Here is a 12983-nt window from a genome sequence, read left to right on the forward strand (position 1 = left end):
AGTTAGGGGATCCCACAATGGGCACCAAGAAAGGAGATATGATTAAATGGGTAAATGACAGGAATATATCTGTAGACGAACGCCTTTTAAAGCCCGAGATCTATAACATCGTGAAGAGACACGAAGAAGCTTCTCCTGTATACAAATTGAATATTTTGTTAAATCAATATGGCCCCTCCTCTCTCCATACCATCCCGAATTAAACCCCATTGGGAAGATTTGGGCGCAAGTAAAACAATGGGTCGCTTCTTATAATGTACAGGCACAAAATCTGAGTAGAAAACACGTTTAAGAGTTATTAAGCCTGATTTAATACCAATTTTAGAAAATTTTAAGTGTGTCCCAGATTTAATAGATTCTAAACAATCATAGTCAAGGGAGAGAAATAATTTCCAACATATTAAATTTTATGAAGGAGGAAGCTGCGAATGGAACTGCTATAATTCAGTTGGCAAATTTCAAAGCAAGGCTTATTGCAGCTACGAAAATATCTGAAAGTTCGTATCGACGAATCGCCAAGGAGGCCTCAGACGTTGCATCGGGTGCAGTTCCTTGTTTTTCGACACCAGGTAAAAACAAAAAACGTGACTGTCCCAAAAGCAAACTGTGTGATGGGGAAATTGAGACTATTCGTTCAATTATATCTAACTTTTATATAATTGAAAAAAGCAGCCAACGTTGGAAAGGTTTGTAGTTGTTCTACTTTAAAAAACGATCACTACAAAGTTACGTTTTTTTTTTGTGTAGGGATTCTCAAAAAGATCCAAGACTGGGTTGTCACGTTGACTTGTATCGAACAGCAAATAAAAATATTTATTTGCAGTTGGAAAACAATGGCAGACAAAAGGAAAATTTTAGTAGAGTCCTATGACATATGTGCCAAACGGATTCAATATTTAAAGCAGTTGCAACGTTATGTTCATGAGGAAAGACCAATTGTCTATACTGATGAATCCTACATCCATAGCTCCCATTCACAATCAAAAAGTTGGACAGATGATAGTGTATTGGGATTGAAAAAGCCAATTTCCAAAGGAAAAATTCTGAAATAATTTCACCTCTATTTACTTCGAGAGTAGGGCTATAATGACGATAACCCCCTTACAATAGGTCAACGGGTTGAGCAGATTACTTCCGATGTAAAAACGTGGAAACATCTGTTACCGGGGACAGTAGAGTTTTTCAAAATTCTCCTCTGTACCATGATTTAAAAGAAAAGTGCGGACACTATTACCTGCTTGGAGATAATGGCTACCCTTTGCAGCGGCATCTTTTAACCCCATTTAGAGAGAGGAAATTTGACTCAACGTCAAGCAAATTACAGTCGGAAACTTGCTGCAAAACAGATATAAAATTGAACACTGCTTTGGTATTCTAAAGCAAAAGTCTCGCCAGTTATACCATTTAAAGCAACGACGTATGCCGCTGATTGTTCATTTTATAAGAACGTATAATTACGTGATAATAATTTCTACCCTTCCAACTTACTACTATTGCACTACTATGTTGCAGGCTATGCAGATCGGAAAATTCTAAAAAATTGTAACTTTTGTGCGTCACGTAAAACACGAATTTGTAGTAATGTGACTTTGGAGGAAAATGTCCTTATAAACGAACGACAGTATGAAGAATGTAATTTAATACAATCCAATAGTCAGTTTGGTAGAGTTTTTCGAACCATATCAGCATTCATGTTGGAAAATATACCGAAGATGATTTTAAGTTATGGCATAAAACGAAAATTTCGTCAAATGTTTCTAAACGATTACTTTGCAGATGTTAATACTTTATTTTGTGTTGAACACAAAGATATTCATGTTAACGCATTTGTCGATACCTGCATTAATGTAATTTTGTTTTCTTATTTAACTAAATTAAATAGAGTATTAAGTGGAACCGAGATTGTAACTATAACTCCCCACATATAGTATAGCTATAGCTAGACTCCGCCTCCTAATCCTGTTTATAGGGATGGATCCACAGAATTTAATGTATCCCAAACATTTTTTCGACGTTATTTGACAGCGTCAACTCTTCCACTTTGTGGAGTAGATCTGGAAAAGAACTGAAATCTGCTGAACTCTGAGTTTAGATCAAATGAAATTTTGGAGAGAGGCACGTGCATTTTTAAAGCAAATGTATTTCAAGATTCTTGACTCGGAACAACGACAAGTTCCACCCACTCTCAAAAATTTAATTGTGACGTTGTGAATAGTCAGTAGAATCTGTCGTGATTTTCTGATGTTTGTGTGTACCAGACGCAATTGTAAATTTGCCCACGAATTATTGATATGCCCCATAAGTGGCCATACTGACTTGTTATGCCTCTACTTCCACTTACAAAAAGAAAAGATTTGTGGTTTAAATCTTCAAATCACGCCATTTCCAAGAAGAGTAGAAGAATTTTGTCGCTTGGCTCAAGCTTTTCTGGAATCTTATCCTGAAAAAGGACCAATAGAAAATGTCAACCAATGGTCGAGCAGAGAAAAGGCAAAGCTTGTATGGAATGTGACAAAGAAGACATCGCTATCGACTTGTTATACCTCTACTTCCACTTACAAAAAGAAGAGATTTGTGGTTTAAATCCTCAAATCAGGCCATTTCCAAGAAGAGTAGAAGAAGAATTTTGTCGCTTGGCTCAAGCTTTTCTGGAATCTTATCCTGAAAAAGGTCCAATAGAAAATGTCAACCAATGGTCGAACAGAGAAGAGGCAAAGCTTGTATGGAATGTGACAAAGAAGACATCGCTATAGACTTGTTATGCCTCTACTTTCACTTACAAAAAGAGATTAGTGGTTTAAATCCTCAAATCAGGCCATTTCCAAGAAGAGTAAAAGAAGAACTTTGTCGCTTGGCTCAAGCTTTTCTGGAATCTTATCCTGAAAAAGGACCAATAGAAAATGTCAACCAATGGTCGAGCAGAGAAGAGGCAAAGCTTGTACGGAATGTGACAAAGAAGACATCGCTATCCACCACTTTTCCACCAGCGCTCCAAGTGTGAACATCGATCCTGTGAGTGAAAATTAATTCCTTTTCCTTCTAGTTGGCCCGTTCGACTCTGACTCAACATCGCGCTGCGCCAATGAGTCAGAGAACCCTGCACTCCTGCAAGAGTGGCAACCCCCCGAAATCCTCCTGTTCGAGCTCCTCGAAACGCTGCTCCACGTTTCCCCGCAGAACAACCTTCTCCACCAAGAAGAGTTCTTACAGAAATGTTAAATAAAATTCCCTTCCAAATTGGTATTAATGAATCAATTTTTAATCATATGAAAAAACGTGTATCTGACATGGAAACTATAGAAAAGCTCTGTGTACTGATGTTCGATGAAATTTCGTTGTCCCCCGGATTAGAGTACAATTCACGAACAGATTCTGTAGAGGGTTTTGTCGATTCTGGCGGTTCAGATCGTCGCCTTGCATTTGCCGATCATGCATTAACTTGTATGGTCAAAGGAATCTACAAAAAGTGGGACCAATCTGTTTGCTTTACTTTTTGTGAAAGAACGACGTCCACCAACCAGCTGTCAAAAATTTTAAAAGAGCTCATTCGTCAGTTACGGAGTTATGGTCTGATTGTTTTAGGGAAAATATCTGACCAAGGTTGTAAATCAACTGATTTCAAGTGCGAATAAGCACTTTGCTTAATTAAATGAAGAAAATAGGCTACAAGGCTAATTGATGGAGTAGAAGTGGTACATTAATTTGATTTTCCCCACTTAATGAAGTGTATTAGGAACATGCTATTAACTAAAAAACTTCATTTTGTTCAGGAAGGTTAGAGGCCGTGGAAGCTTAAGACCAACCAACGTGTTATCCAGGAATTTGCAGGACAAAACATTGAAGCGTTACGATCTAACCTTTTCAGGAAGTTGTCGAAAAGGTAGACAAGAAGCAGGGTGTGTATACAGTCAGTTCACAAAAACTCACCATTGAGTATGTCATACTTTCTAAAATAAAAGAAAAAGAAGGCAAAGAACTGTACGCAGGTGTTTAGTCACACAGTAGGTACGGCTATGCATGTAGCTGACAGAGTTAGTACAGAACTCTGTGCATAATCTGCCTTTTATATAAATCGTAAAACTACTGAGACAGCTGTTTTGTTATTATTCTCTGACAAGCTTTTTGATAGTCTCACCACCTGAAAATATAATCCCCGATTTGGATGCGACTCCAAAGATAGTATGGCGCCACCCACACCAGCCCGTGCAGTCTCTGGAAAGGGGAAGGTTTGGAAAAATATGATGGAGTTGCAGGATAGTAATACGGACAGTAAATCGGACAGTGCCAGTGATATATCGTGCGATCCATTGAATTTGTAATTAGAGTTGGCGCTGGAACGCAGGTCTAATTTTGAACTATCGCGGCAAACGTCACATTTAATGACAATTGTAAAACAGAAAATGGCGAATTAAGGATTCGAGTAATTAAGAGAAAAATTACAATGGTAATGTTTATTTTATTAAACAATGTTATAACAGATGCTGAAACTGTTCACCACTTTGTTTTAAGCACAAACGGGCCCTTCGTTTGACTCTACTGATAGCATTTTGAAACATTAATTTATACACAAATAAGTGCATCGATTCAAAAAGACCTACGGCTTCAGTTCCAGCGCCAACTCTAATTACAAATTCAGTGGATCGCACGATAGATGATAGTGTGGGGATGATAACTAACAGGTAGAATGCAAGTTACCCAGCAATTATTACCACCAGATTATGAAAAAAGAATTCAATATTGTCAATGGTTCAATAAAAACTTGAATAATGATGACGTATTAGATATCACCTTTATGTCAGACGAGACATGGTTTCATTTGTCTAGACACATTCATAGCCAGAACTATAGAACATGGGCTACGGAAAACCCTCATAATTTTGTTGAATCAAGTTTACACCCACAGAAAATAGGAGTTTGGTTGGCAATGTCCCGACGTCGAATAATAAGTCCTATATTTTTTAATGAGACAATAACTGCAGAACGATACCGCAACCAAATATTGGAAGTTTTCATAAATCAACAGCATGAAGATGAACTGCAAACAGGGTATTTTCAACAGGATGGAGCCCCACCCATGTTGCTCATCAAACAATAAATTATCTTCAAGAGTTTTTTGGTGGCAGATTAGCGAATAGAGATCGTTGGCCACCTCGTTCACCCGACTTGACTCCGTTAGATTTTAATCTGCTTGGCAGTTTAAAAACCAAGGTTTTTCGAAATAGAATAGAAATGGGGTGCCGCAGGGCTTGGTGCTTGGTCCACTATTGTTCACTCTTTACACATCTGACTTGCTTGCCAGATTACAATGTCCTTTTGCAGCTTACGCAGTGACGTAAAAATTTTTAGTTCATCCAATGAATGTACAGATATTAACAAGCTACAAATTGATTTAAATTTTGTGACTGAATGGAGTGATCAGTGGTGTGTACCCTTGAATCCGGACAAATGTTCCGTCATATATCTTGGTTTCAACAATCCAAAAAAATTATATCAACTTGGAAACCGCGACATCACTGTAGTTGAAAATCAAAATGATCTGGGCGTCCTCGTTAATAACAAGTTGAACTGGGGCAACCAGAACGCCAAAGCCGCTAGAATTTCCAATTCCCCACTAGATACGCCCATGATCATGTCAGACTTTATTTTTGCTGTCACTACTTGTTACCAACATGATAAATTATTCACTAGGCGCCAAATTCAACTTGTCCTCATTCTTTTCCAATCACACTGTATTACGATTACCTCCTTATCACTGTATTTTCAACCCAAAAGAAAACATTTGGGGAATTGCCAGTTTTTATTCAAAACACATTGGTCAGGAAAATGTGGCATTGGAACCAGTGATGCCAGATTAGGGAATTTTTCCCTAGTTCTAGGGATTTTTTTGACAAAAAGAGTAAAAGAGATTTTTTTCAATATTCTAGGGATTTTTGTAATTTGCAATAAAAACCTAAAAATTTTACGGTCTTTTTTTACATTAAGCAATGACTTTGTAAAATATTTGCGCAGCTTTGATTTTTAAATACTTAAAAAAATACTTGCGAAGAATCCTGTCTAAAAAAAGTAACACCAATATGCGCCCTCCCTTAATGAATGGAAACATTATAAAAACTTATTTTTTTAGAGAGGTCTTTTATGTTTTTTAAACAATAATTATTAAAATTACTTGCTTGAAAATATGTTATTCCCCTGAAAACTTTTTGATCACGTGTTCGCCCGAGGTTATAAATATACCCCACAGCGTTTTCTAACACATTATGCAAATGCAACTCAATTGCCCACATATTAAAGTTTTTTTTTTTCAAAAAGACGATTTCTTATTACAAAAGCGAGTGTAAAAGCGTTAAGTTTCTCGTCAAAAATGAGTTCCGACGAATCTGATGAAACGTAAGTACATATTAAATTTTACTTTTTTGTCTAATTTGTTATGATATAGTAACTATGTATTAGCCAAATTATTTTTTATAATAAGTATAATTAATATGTAATATTTATTTTTACAGAAACCGTCCTTCAACATCAAGAGCCCCAACTCCTACCAAAAAAAGAAAAATAAGACACGAAGCTCCAAAACAAAAAGTATATTCCCAAAAATTTAAATGTCCGGAATGTAAAACGTACATATTCAGCAACCGTCCCGAATGGGTTAAAAAACTATAAGAACTGTCAAGATGAGTATGAATACCGTAACGTCGCAAAGTTGGCGCATTTGTGTATGAGTTTGCCACACAGTAACGCAGAAACCGAAAGGGTATTTTCTGTAGTCGCAGACGTGAAAACAAAAAAAAAACAAAATAGGAAGTGAAGCATTAAATGCGGTGTGCGTTGTTCGCTTTGCGAATTCTAGTGATTGTTGTACTTTTTTTAATGTTACAGATGATCATTTCAAACTAATGCAATCACAGAATTTATATAAATAAAAATTAATTACCTATATCTTACGTTAAAACAACAGAATTTGTTTTAATTTATTTTTATATTGTTTATATTGTTTTTAATAGAATTTATAGATGCTAATTTATTGTTTTATTGTCTATTGATTTTTTGTTATTTCTTACACATTTTTATGTTTTACGTCTATTTGTTGCAATAAAATTCATTTATAAAAAAAGTAGTTTTTTTTCTTTAGCTTAGGGAATTCTAGGGAATTTTGACTCTACAATCTAAGGACAAGCGCTTGACCCCATCTGGCATCATGGCGTCCGAGTGGCGGCGCAGAACAACACCACCGAGAAATAAGGCCAGATGGCGAAAAAGAAGGCAGTCTGTGACGTCAGCACAAGTAGTCATAACAGCGTGCGCAGAACATTGAGTAAAGCTGGCAAAGCAAATGAGCAAAACGGTGATCTCGTGGTGATTTTAAACCCAAGCGGTGATTTAATAAAGTTCATCTTCACTTATATGTGATTTATATCTTCATATATCATGCCGTTTCGGTGTTGTGCGCCCAACTGTAGGGGAAATTACCCTGGCGGCCCTAAAGTTAGCCTCTTTAATTTTCCAAAAGACAAAGACCTGAAGGCCCGATGGGTGCAAGCGATTAAAAGGCAAGGAGAAAATGGTAAAAGTTTTGTCCCAACTGCATCTTCAAAGGTAAGAACAAATTTTTTTGTGTAACATATCGTGAGTTAAATACACACTTACAGGTGTGTGAACTGCATTTTCATGAGCAGGACATTCTTCGGTTCACAACCATGCATGACGAAAAAACAGGAACGATTTTGAAGGCTCCCCTTAAATATCCTCGACCTGCACCTGGTATTTTTTTAGTGTTATATAAGTATTTAGTTTAAATAAAAAAATCTTTAGGTGCTGTGCCTGTTCACGTCCTCAATAGCCCATCATCATCGGCTGTGCAGAACGACCCGCCTCGAAGAGAGGCTCCCAGTACGAAAAGGGCTCGTTTAGATTCTGAAAATCTCAGCAATGCTATTGCTGCAAGCTTGGAAACACATATAAATTATGAGCAAGCGAAATCTTTCCAATGTTTTAATGAATTAAAAATGAAGCTGAAAAATCATGCGGTCAAATTAGGTTGGTCGGTAATTGTAAAAGAGTCATGTACTGTTATACTTTTACTTAAAGATGATCCTAATCCTACAATAGTATGTTGTGTAAAAATAACCAGCGATTTGAATGTTCTTGTTTACCACAATAATGTACAAATTAAGTTTGTTCGTGGAAAAAGCATTCCCAAGAAGGTAAATAATTTAAATGAAATTGATAATTTAATTGAAAGTTGTCATGAACAATTTTTCAACAAAGAATTTAGTCAGAAAAGCTCAGCGCAGGAACTAATTTTAATTATTTTGACGTACTTAGATCTATTGAGAGAACATTTACCACATGATGAAAGCAATATTAACTTTTTTAAGCAGCAAATTTCTTTTCTAAACATATGCAAAAATCAAACGCGTTATTCAGCGGATTTTTTAGTGTTTTGTAGTTTATTTCGCTCAATTTCTCCTCATGCATATAATTTTTTTAGAAATTCTGATTACTTGCGACTTCCTTGTCGTTCTGTTATCAAGTCATATACAAACACTTTGCAAACTAATCCTGTTATTGAACAAAACAATTTGTTGCGATATATCACTTCCAAATTTAATATTTTGAATGCAGAAGATAAAAGTGTAATTTTGCTTATGGATGAAGTTCATCTAAAACCTGACTTAGACTATAAAGGGGGCGAAATTGTTGGAGCTGCTTTTGATGGTACAGAAAATGCTTCAAGCGCATTTGTCTTTATGATTAATAGTCTGAAATCTCTATATAAAGACGTTGTCCACATTTTACCTGTAAGAAAAATTAATGCAAACATTTTACATTCATTTTTGAAAGCAATTATCATAGGTTTAGAAAATATTGGCTTTGAAGTGATGGGAGTAGTAACTGATAATCATTCTATAAACAGGAAATGTATGTCTTTGTTTTCTGATCCTCCTCAACTTATAAATGTATATCCGCATCCAAACGACAGCACTAAACCCATGTTTTTTTGGTTTGATTCAGTTCACATTATTAAGTGCATAAGAAATAATTGGATCAATGAGAAAAATCAAGAAATGATTTGTCCTGATTTTGCAGATCACACTCAACAATTAATTGCATCTTTTAGTGCTCTGAAAGAGATGCATGCACTTGAAAAAAACAGCCTCATAAAATATGGATTTGGTTTAACCCTTAAAGCACTCTATCCAACATCCATCGAGCGACAAAATGTCAAATTAGCGTTGAAAGTTTTTAACTCTAATAATGTGGCGGCATTATCAGAATTAGGGCCAAAAAAAAATTTTACATCTTGGAAGGATACAAGTGCTTTTATAGAAATTATATGTAAATGGTGGGATATTGTAAATGTTAAAACCCCATTTAAAGGCGTAAGGCTCCGGAATCCTTTTCAAGAACCGATTACTGCTGACTCACACAATATTTTAGAATTTTTGAACACTTTTTTAAGTTGGTTGCAGAGTTGGAATAGTTTAATATTGCCTGCTAAAAATCGTGGTAAATTAACGTCAGAAACCTTCTGCGCTCTCAAATTTACCACAGAGGGTTTAATAAAATTTTCTGATTATTGGATTAGAGAAAAGGGAAATGCTTATTTTCTTCCGGGTAAAATTCAGACCGACAATTTGGAAGACCGCTTTGGAAAATACAGGCAGTTGGCAGGAGCTCAATATCATGTGTCTCTGAGGCAAATATTTGAATCAGAAGCAAAACTCCGAATGCAGAGCGTGTTGCCTTTAATTTTAAAGTCTTCGATTTACGGTTCCATAAATTTAGACCCTGGAAAGTTGAAAGAAATAATTGCTGATGTACTAAATATTCCAGACTCTGATGTCCTCGACTACGACATTGATTTTGATTTGCCGCCAAAAATTGTTGAAATAACAGTTGATGATGATGATATTGAATCCATACATATGTGGCCAATAATAACGTTCATAGCTGGTTATTGTTCATTTGCATGCAATAAAAAAATAAAATGTCAGTACTGTGAAACGTTTTTCGTTTCTAAGAAAGATGATCTTGTTTTTGAGGAAAGTAATGAAATACCAACGTCTTTCATTACTGCCAAAAATAGAGGGGGTTTACAATATCCCAGTTACGATGTAGTACGCTGCTTTTCAATAATTTATATTATTGTAACAAAATTAATATCGGGGGAATATGAAAAAGATTTTTTGGCTTTAAACCAGCATAAGAACGTAATAGCAAAGCTGGGTTTACCCATTTTGGAAAATCAGGATATTTTTCTTGGACATCAATGTTCTAAACATAATAAAACTCTAATATTTAAGCATATAGTAAGTTGTAGTGTAAATACTCTTTTAAATAATTATGTTCGAAACAAAAATGATGTTATTGTAAGAAAAAATATGCCTCAATGTAAAAGAGTCAAACCTACTTAATGTATGGACTATCTCAATAAAAATTTGTTGCAAACACCGTTCTTAACACTAGCCTAAAATACAAGTGATGCGTTCTTTTATTCTTGACCATAATTTTGCTTATGGGCCCTTTTTCGGTCAACACCTTAATTGTTATTATGTTTAATCAATATATGAAGTAATAAACTATTTTTCAAGTTTGGCGTTTGTTCGATGATTTGAACTAACCCGCTCAGTCTGCCTTGCCTATATGCGCTAAACGACATCATGACTACTCGTGATGACTCATACTTCACGTCATCAGGCCTTGATTTTCGGTGGTGTTGCGCAGAATACCAGCCTTCCTCTGATGCTGATGTTAAATTAAAATAATCCACGATAAAATTTCTTATAAAATGGCTGCATCTTTTCCCGGTGTATAATTATGTTGGATATCAGTAAAATCGTATGTTGAAAAACATACTCGAAGGAACGCTTCACTACATCAGTTACTCAACAAAATCATTTGAAAATGTGTAAATTTGTAAATAAAACTAACTTACCAGACCTACGCCGCCATCTTGGGTCCAACTAAACGACTAAACCACAACCAGCAACGATGGTCGATGGCGTTCCACATCTACACCAACAAAAATGTGTAATTCTGAAACAGAAAACGGGTTCAAATTAAAATGATGACCATGTTTATCAAACGTTACACCAGAAAGGTACCCAAAACGTGAAGTAATCACTTTACCACCAATAAATTCGGAATTTATGAAGAGAGATTGTAAAATTGTGCGGTTGGCCACGGCCAGATGTTACCAGTTGAACGAAAATAAAGCGTTACACGTTAAAACTTGTCCGTAAAAACGATTTAATTACATAATTGCACTTTCCAATCTTACCTAGAATTAGTGATCTCCCACGAAATATCACCCAACTTCACACACCTGTAACCTGTCTGCAACTCATTTAGTCGAGTTCGTCGAGTCCGAGTCGACTATATTATGAATATGACGCGCACAGCATTTGTTGTTTTTTTTCTTCGCGTCCAACTTACAAATACAATCCATCCCACCAACCCCACAAAAGTTTATTGCCCCTCTACTTAGGTAAGTAGAGGGGCTATACAAAAGTTTAGTTTGTTGGCGCCACCTAGCGTCTACCATTTATGCGAGTCTCTTCGGTCGGTAATCTTAAAGTAGAATTTAACTTTTTCAGTGAGTTTCAAAATTTAAATTGCAATTCGCAAATGGTAATTTAATCGACAAGCATAAAAATGTATTAACAATGAGTCCCAGCAGCAATTGTATTGTGATTGTGAACGATTGCGGCGACAACAAAAAAAAAAAAAAACAAAACGCGGCATTTTCACTCGTGCAAAAAATACGAAAGAGCAAGTTATAGTCTTTCTTCTTTTTAACTCAGGTTGAGCCAGCAATAAAAATAAACTGCGTACCCTCATTACCGCAAGTGCCACCTCCTCTTAGCTTTACAATGAAGATGAATTTATAGTTTAAATGACAGATGTTTTTCTTGCTCTTTCTCGATGGTTTCCAGATACACCGGGCCCAACAGGCCAGGCTTGTTTTCGGTATAAATCCATCTTTATTTCAAAGTTAAGAGGATGATGGCACTTGCGGTAATGAGGGTACGCAGTTTATTTTTATTGCTGGCTCAACGTGGGTTAGAAAGACTATACATGCCAATTATGAATAACCTCTTGAAAATTCTCAAACTGCGATATTAAAATTTCAAAAATGGCGTGAAAGCTTTTGCTTAAAAACGATAAATAAATAGTAGGGAAGTTTCACTTTAACGTGGCAATGATAAACCTGGATTACGCTATCAGTAGAGTACCTAAGTCAATGAGGTTTCAAGCAATTTGCCCTAGAAAGTGGGGAAGAAATTATAATTGGTAATTTTGTCGACTTAAATGTGTACCTACATTAACATTTTCATTTTGGCCACCTATTCCAGTTGAGCCGGTGAACGACAGTAATTTCGACAATAACACATTTAGTATAAAAACTATTCACATCAATTTTGTAGATTGTTAAATTTTGATTACAATCTCTTTCACACAAATGTCTGTAGGTCTGAGATGCGGCTATTAATATGCTGATCACTTTTGGTTGAATTCTCGCTGCTATTGCATTTATTTATCACTATTTATCAATAAATTATTTCAAGGTATGATTTTCCACTTTGCTGAAAGGAATATTTGTGGTATCGAAAGGCTTGCTAAGATCTGGAAAGAAATCGTGATAACATTTGTGAGAATCCTGTTACATTTTTTAATCAAAAACACAATAAGTATACAAACATGAACGCATTAGTGAGTAAAACTCGTAGAGTGAGTAAATGCGGGGCTTAATAGTAATTAATAAAGTAACCGCCTGTCAAGTTCTGGACGCCATGTTTTCTTTTGCCTGTAACAGCACCTCAAATCGCAGGCTTAGTTATAACAGTGTAAATTAAATGATAAATGAATTTTTGATAGTATGGTAAGTGGTAACAAACTTTTAAAACAATAATAACTTTATATAGTAATTTTCTGATTTTGTAGAACTTACAATAATTATGTCTTTTATAAAAAGAAAACCA

General features: G+C 35.6%; 2 long non-coding RNA genes across 3 annotated transcripts in view; one reads left to right on the forward strand and one right to left on the reverse strand.

The window, feature by feature from the left end:
• Nucleotides 1-11507, reverse strand: part of LOC138126435 (uncharacterized) — a 134696-nt gene extending 123189 nt beyond the window's left edge. Inside the window, exons 1-2 of one of the 2 annotated variants that reach the window (XR_011157811.1) lie at nucleotides 11282-11507; nucleotides 10937-11037 (exon numbers count right to left, since the gene is read on the reverse strand). This is a non-coding gene — a long non-coding RNA (uncharacterized lncRNA). The remainder of the gene's footprint in view (nucleotides 1-10936; nucleotides 11038-11281) is intronic. The other variant, XR_011157812.1, reaches the window with a different exon arrangement.
• Nucleotides 7228-10594, forward strand: LOC138126432 (uncharacterized). Its single transcript, XR_011157809.1, has 3 exons — nucleotides 7228-7593; nucleotides 7647-7758; nucleotides 7810-10594. It is a non-coding gene; the product is annotated as an uncharacterized lncRNA (long non-coding RNA).
• Nucleotides 11508-12983: the final 1476 nt, after the last annotated feature.

Source organism: Tenebrio molitor, chromosome 3 (assembly GCF_963966145.1).
Source record: "Tenebrio molitor chromosome 3, icTenMoli1.1, whole genome shotgun sequence".
Lineage (NCBI taxonomy): Eukaryota > Metazoa > Arthropoda > Insecta > Coleoptera > Tenebrionidae > Tenebrio > Tenebrio molitor.